General features: G+C 39.5%; 1 non-coding gene across 1 annotated transcript; it reads right to left on the minus strand.

Annotated features, from left to right (window-relative positions):
* Nucleotides 1-6,713: 6,713 nt before the first annotated feature.
* LOC136215851 (small nucleolar RNA R71) lies at nt 6,714-6,820 on the minus strand. The gene has a single exon (XR_010682854.1). It is a non-coding gene; the product is annotated as a small nucleolar RNA R71 (small nucleolar RNA).
* Between the last annotated feature and the right edge of the window lie 536 nt (nt 6,821-7,356).

Below are 7,356 nucleotides of genomic sequence, written 5' to 3' on the forward strand. Positions count from 1 at the left end.
ATTAAATCTTTAGAATCCGTTAAACATCAGTTTATTCATTGCTTCGGTTGGTTAACCATTAATAAATTTTAATAGAAAATAACCTAAAATTATTCAATTTAAATTTTAACATATAAGTATTTAAATATGAAATATAAAATTTAAATTCAATTAAAAGAAGTACTTAAATAAGTAAATTCAAGTTTTTAAATATTTTTAACTTAAAAATATATATACATATTTATACATAGTATGAGTTATGTGTATATATACATATCCTATCAATTTTTGATTTTAGTTAACCATGAGTTTTTAGAATGAAAAACCATTTTATACAACATTGATTTACATGAACTTATTTTTCATTGTGGTCCAAATAGTTTTCGGTTAGTTTTAGTGTAACCTTACTTCCTTATTCCTTCACAGAAATTGAATTTAATAAAACCTAAATACTAAATCCAAAAATCAAAAAAGTAAGAACTTGATGCTCTTGCTGCTAGGAGTGTCCACTTAGTAATGGTGGCCTCTCTTATGAGTTTTAGCTCCCCAATTTCGATCAGCCCATCCAAAATCCGGGCGGTTAACATCGCATAGGAGTTTCAGAGCTCATTGAGTACGAGGGTTGCTAATCCCCCTATAATTCTAGTAGATAACAATCATTGGTAGCATAAGGGAGGCCTGCTCTGTCTTTTCGAGCAAGTTGCACTAACGACTGTAAGTGATCTGGACTTCGTTTTCTTACTTACTGTGGTTCATTCCGTGTCCTGATCTTCCTTTTGAACATTATCCGGAATAGAGATTTCATGCTTGTTCTGAGCTTTCCAAAGCTGACGTGCCCAATCAGTTGTATCAGATACGATGCTGATGGGTTTTAGAATCGAGTCTGCTATAACAGGTTGTCCATGCCCTTTGGTATCAGAGAAATCCCCCCAAAATCTAGAGTTACCCCTATTTCCCATCTCCATCTTCTTAGGCAAAGCATAATTGTTAAGGACCAACTGTAATGATTCTGCATTTTGGGGTTGTGGAGTACCCGTCCCCAAAGTTCATATAGTAGCGTTATCCTTGGGTTCCTCCCATCTAGGCTCCATGTGACTCTTTCCATTTTTCTATGTCTGCTAATTTCCATTCTGAGCAGGTTTCTTCGGTTCTTGTTTCCATTCCGTCTACATTGAGATGTTGAATGACCAATGGAGGAGAACGTTGCACACTGTGAAGGAAGGTGTTCCTATTCAAGATATACCCATTGTTTATGAGATTTAGTATCTACTCTAAGCTTCGATTGTATGTCTCTTAACAGATCCACATCAATTAAAACCCGTGGATAATAACCAAATTCACCATTTACTATGTTATGATCAAAACGGATAGGAATGCCAACAATATGTGCAATACTAGCAATGCTACGAGTGTCCCAAAATTTCTATGGGACCCATACTTGAGTAGAAGTGGGTTTGTGAGAATCTAGATTCAATCCGGAAGACCATGGGTAAACCGCATGATTATAGGCTTAAGAGGGATAGCTTTAATCCACTAAAGTACTCTTTCATGGGTAGAACACAAATCTTTATACAAATAGATAAAGTCTGTGTAAAGTATCTATCTTTACTATATCTCTCAACTATCTATACTTTTGTTATTTGCTTATGACCGAAACAAACAACAGAGCTTCTGGAATAATATTATGAACAAAAGTTCTTTCGAAGAACACAATGAAGATCTAAATAATATTTTTGGACGAACGCAAATATAAACAATGACTTGTGTATTTGAATTGTCACGTCCGTGTCCAAAAGTTTAAATCTAAAGGATCCGGAGTGGATTGCCGGTGTTTTCATTAAAACGTAGTTTAATTCAAAATCTTTACAAGGAAACTTTGTTGAACACTTAGACAAATTATTATCTCGGTAGAGTTTTAATTTGGTTAAGGTAGCGATCTAACCCGACCGTAGGAGGATTGACTACAGTTCAAAGCCTAAAAATTAGAGGTTCCGTCATTTATTTCATCGTCATAATTTATACAAAGTTTAAAGTTGTTTTCTTTGCTTAATGCAAACGAATACATTTGTTTACTTTTCTAAAGAACTAAACAATCCTGTTTTGTAAATTCATTCCTAAATCAGAAGTATTTTCTAAACATCTTCATACTCTAATCTAATTCTCATTCTATCAATTTCAAAACCAAATCCGATTTAACGATTTTCCATATTATAAATCTTAAAAGTATATTTAACCAATTCAAAATAAGTTTTTGTTAAAAAACGTTCCCTGTGGGATCGATATCTTTTATTACTACAAGCGTATACCGTGCACTTGCGGAAATCCCTCAACAATTACGGTCTACATTGACCGGCACCCTTTCCACCCAAGGATTGTCCATTGCAGGTAGCCACGGATCAGACCAAATCTTTATCTCCTCTCCACTTCCAACCTTGAGCCTGACTTTGGATGTAACCAGCGAGCGGGCAGCCATAAGGCTACGCCAAATAAAGCTCGGCGCTTCCTTCAGTGAGTCCTCCATAAAAGAGGAGGTTGGATAATATCGAGCTTTGTACACTTGGGCAACCAATGAATCAGGGCTGGTGAGTAATCTCCAACCTTGTTTTACTAGTAATGCCAGGTTGAATTGGTGAAGTTTCTTAAATCCTATGCCACCAAATTTTTTGGAAATACAAAGATGATCCCAAGACTTCCAATGAATTCCTTTTTTATGCACATCATCCGATCCCCACCAGAATTAGTTCATCATCCTCTCCAATTCCGAGCAGATAGATACTGGAATCTCAAATAACCCCATGGCATAGGTTGGAAGGGACTGAAGGACTGATTTGATTAGGATCTCCTTTCCTGCACGAGAAAGATAGCGAACTTTCCAACTTTTCAAGCGCTTAGTAAACATATCGATGAGAAACGAAAAGGCTTGAGTTTTATCATGTCCAACCCGAGATGGCAGTCCTAAGTACTTATCAGGTGCAGAAATAAGGTCAATACTAAGGAGGGAGCTCAACTCTCAGCTCTTATTAATATCACTGCCTTTGCTAAAAGATATGGAAGATTTCTCGAAGTTGATTTTCTGTCCAGACGCTTTCTCATAAAGGTGGAGGCAATTTTTTATCATATTACATTCCTGAGTAGTGGCTTTAAAGAAAAGATAGCTTTCGTCTGCAAAAAAATAAGTGGGTAAGTGGGGGAGCAGATTGTGCCACCCGAACACCATGAATAGAGCTTGCACTTTCCAACTGCGAAAGGGTAGCAGAGAGCCCCTCAGCACAGATGAGAAAAAGATAAGGACAGATTCATTAGTGATGTTGTATCGTGCTTTAGTAATACACTGGAGAGTCAAATTGATCCAATCCTCACAAAAACCCAGTTTACCCATCATAGCTTTTAGAAAGCACCATTCTAAACGATCATAGGCTTTAGACATGTCTAATTTCAGAGAGGCAAAACCAATCCCCGCGTAGACTGGGGTGCTCCTCGCGCGGTTGAGTTTCTGAGGTTTTATTGCTTGAATTGGGTCCTTTATATCTCGCGTGGCCTGGGGGACGCCTCACGTATATGAGTTCCTGGAATTTTAGCTTGCAGAACTTCCCATACACGCCCCGTGTGTGTGTTTGTACGCCCCGCGTATTGCCAGTTGACTTAGAAGATCTTGCAGTCTGACATCCATGATTGAGACATTATTGCTTATCATTGCTCATACGCCCCGCGTGGAAGGTGGGACGCCCCGCGTGGAAGGTGGTTGAGTTCCACGTGGTGCCTGCGGCTTGAGCAATTATTTCTGACAGTGTGTTCCACGCCCCGCGTGGAGGGTGATACGCCTCGCGTGTGTCGGTGGATTTTTGCTCCTTGTTCGTACCTGAAATACAATTCTCGAGAGCCGAGTTAGCTTGACGTTTTATTTTCTAAATTAATCAAAAATAAGGAAAATCAACCGAAAGTACGAAATTTATTTTTATTTTATTATTTTATTAAAACATACCTATTTTAGTAATTAAACTTATTTATTTAGTCCCAAATTAAACCGTAAATCACGCTAAAAGATAGGGACGAAACGCCCCTATCAGCATCCCTGCCACAAAGAGCACAACAAGAGGCAATGGAGATTCCAAGGCGCTGCAGGAGGTTGTGAGTCGGAACTCGGCCATGCAAAACCCTCCAGAAAGTAAATGAACGAGAACGGGGAGTGTGAGCATTCCAAACAAATTTATACCAGTCCACTGAGGAACTAAGACTGATAACCGAATAGTATTCTTTGGTAGAGAAAGTACCCTTCGTAGAGGGTTACCAAGCGCAGAAATCAATAACATCCCTACCCCGGTGAATAGATCGAGTACTATCTTGAACAACAGAATGTAGAGTACCTAAGTCAAGCCACTCCGAATTTACCAAAAATTCATCAACAGAATTATAGCGCGAACGTTTTTCATGATGGTCAAGACCCAATCTGTCCGCCATTGATGGAATTATCCACCGATCAGTCCAAAAATTGAGCTTAGAAGACTGGCCAATCCACCAAAAGGTCTGGTCCCAAATGGAAGAATAAACAAGCTTACAAGAAGACCAAATTGAGGACGGAGCAATGGTAGGTTTAGGCAAACTAGAGCCAGCCATAAATCTAGATTTCATCAGAGAAATAGCAAAACTGGTGCCTTGAATTAGATCCCAACACATCTTACCCAAAAAAGCCTGGTTAAAGATCCTAAAGTCCTTAATGCCCAAACCTCCACCCTCCAAGCTTTTGCAACAAGTTTGCCAAGGAACCGTGATTAGCTTCCTCTGATCAATACAACCCGTTGTTAGGCATGAATATGACTGCGATAATACAGCGTGTTAATAAAAATTTGTGTGTATTTTAGGCGAAATTTCCTTAATAAAAGGACTTATAAGTGTTTCGTGCAGATTTGTATTGATTAAGTAAAAAAGGGCTACTACACAACCTATTTTGCAACAAACCTTGAGGAGTCGAGCACCTTTTGATCCAGCGGATCTACGCTGCGTACCTGATGATGGATAGTGACTGGACAAGTGGCAGGAGTGGTGTGGCAGTGGCAGCAGACGTAGGAAAGGTAGAAAAGCAACATGATGACAAGATGGATCACCCCTTGAGTGTTCAAGGGTCAAACTAGAATTAATCATTTCCTAGTAACTTAGCTGTAGAAAAACAATCTTTTGGTAATATTTTGTGGTATGGCTCGTATTTCTTCCTTTATATAGACGTAGTGGAGGGAAGGAGAGCAGTACCTTTTTTACTTCGGATAATCGTTTAACTAGAATTTTGGCTTCTTTGAGAGACGGAAAGCTCTCTAAGGAAGATGACTCCATCAATGGAGGTCTGTGGAATTAACTCAGGCTGTTCACTCTACACTATGAGTGAGTAGTCATTTTGAATGGGTAAGGCCAGTTAGGGCCGGTTATGTAAGCCTTCTATTATCTTATTTATGAATGAATGTTGATATATTATGATGTTCTTGATAAATCTTTAACTCCATTGCTAAATGCATGTATGTTAGTGTTAGATGCATGATAGGAAACTGCTTTCATCTTCACGGAACTATTTGTCAAGCATTCAACCCCGAAACAGAGATGTCAGGAGGTTGTATCAAGGGTTTTCTTCATTGAAATTCTGTTTCGATCATAATGCAAGAAAGAACCAACCTTAGGGACGCTTGAGGTTGTAGTGCGTCTTAGAATCTTAAGAACACATTAGAGTTGACTTAAGTGAGCATTAAAACAGAAACCTTGGCATCACTTTACGTCATTCATGAATAAATAGGATGTTTAGAGGCTGAAAGTAACCTGTTCCGCTGTGCTTAACCTGTTCTACCTTTTTTCCATTATTAAGCAATCGTTTCAATCAACTAAATCATTGACTTTGCTAGTGTTTAAACAAAATCTCTCAATTTAAGGAATTCACACACCACGAACACCCTGTTCTACAAAGTATTTCTTGTAAACTTTGGTCCTCAATCCCTGTGGATACGATACTTGACTTATCACGTTATTACTTGTATCTAGTACACTTGCTAGAGTCCATTCAGGAGACAACAAGTTTTTGGCGCCGTTGCCGGGGATTGAAAGCAGCAAAGTCTATTTGAACTTTTCTGTGAAACAAGGTGTTTTTAATCTGTTTGCTAAATAGTGCAGCTAGAAGGAATATTTATCGGTTTATGCGCAGAGCTGGACCTCCTGTTTTCCCTATCGATCTTGAATTAGAGAGAACGTGTAGACGAAACAGAGCGGGAGCTCGACATGCAAGACAAAGAGAACGATAAAGAGAGAGAAGAATGGCTGGAAGGGTACCACCCGAACAACCAGTCCATCCAAACCAGGAAGAAGAGGGAGAGAATAACAACCCTCCTGTCATGCGAATCAGAGATTATTCGAGACCAACCACGGAAGGACATTCATCATGCATCGTGTTGCCCAACGAAGGGAACAACATGTTCGAGGTGAAAGCATCTATGATACAAATGTTGCAGGCTGCCCTACAGTTCAATGGATACCAGTCGGAAGATCCAAATGGGCATATCCTTGAATTTATCACGTTGTGGAACACTTTCAGATCAAACAGAGGCGTTGTTGACGACATAATCCGAATAAAGCTGTTTCCTTTTTCTCTAAGAGATAAAGCGAAGAACTGGTTGAAAAACTTGCAACCAGGAACGATCACTACTTGGGAAGAAATGGCTAGCGCTTTCTTAATGAAATATTTTCCACCAAGACAAGCCATTAAGCTCAGAAACGAGGTTTCCCATTTCATGCAAGAAGAGGATGAATCCTTAGCTGAGGCATGGGAAAGGTACAAGGAATTACTAAGGAGAGTCCCCAATCATGGCATCCCGATGTGGATGCAAATGTAGAACTTTTACAATGGGGTAACTAACATTTATAAAATCCAGATCGAGTCCATTGCCAATGGAAACCCTGAAGATCTGGAACCACAAGCCTTGTACGACCTTATTGAGAGAGTAGTAAGCACAAGTTATAACTGGCACTCCGCCAGAAGTGAAGGAAAAAGAGCGGGAAATGAAGATGTTGTGTCAAAATTGACAAGTCAGGTAGAACAGCGTGCCAGACAGCTCGGCAAGATAAATGTGTCCTGGATCCACAACGAACCACCATTCAATGACATTTGTGATTTTTGTAGAGGCCTTCATTTCAACATCAACTGTCCCGGAGTTAAGCAGGGAAAGGGTGCACAGGCAGGATGTGATTATGCAGGGTATAATCAGAGGAATCTATCGAACCCATATTCTAACACATATAACCCTGCTACAAGAAATCATCTGAATTTCGGATGGACAGGCCAGCCTAACCAGCAGGAACAACCGAGATATCAACAACAACAATGAGGACACTACCAGAGGCAACCCC

The sequence above is a fragment of the Euphorbia lathyris genome, chromosome 1 (genome assembly GCF_963576675.1).
Source record: "Euphorbia lathyris chromosome 1, ddEupLath1.1, whole genome shotgun sequence".
Classification (NCBI taxonomy): domain Eukaryota; kingdom Viridiplantae; phylum Streptophyta; class Magnoliopsida; order Malpighiales; family Euphorbiaceae; genus Euphorbia; species Euphorbia lathyris.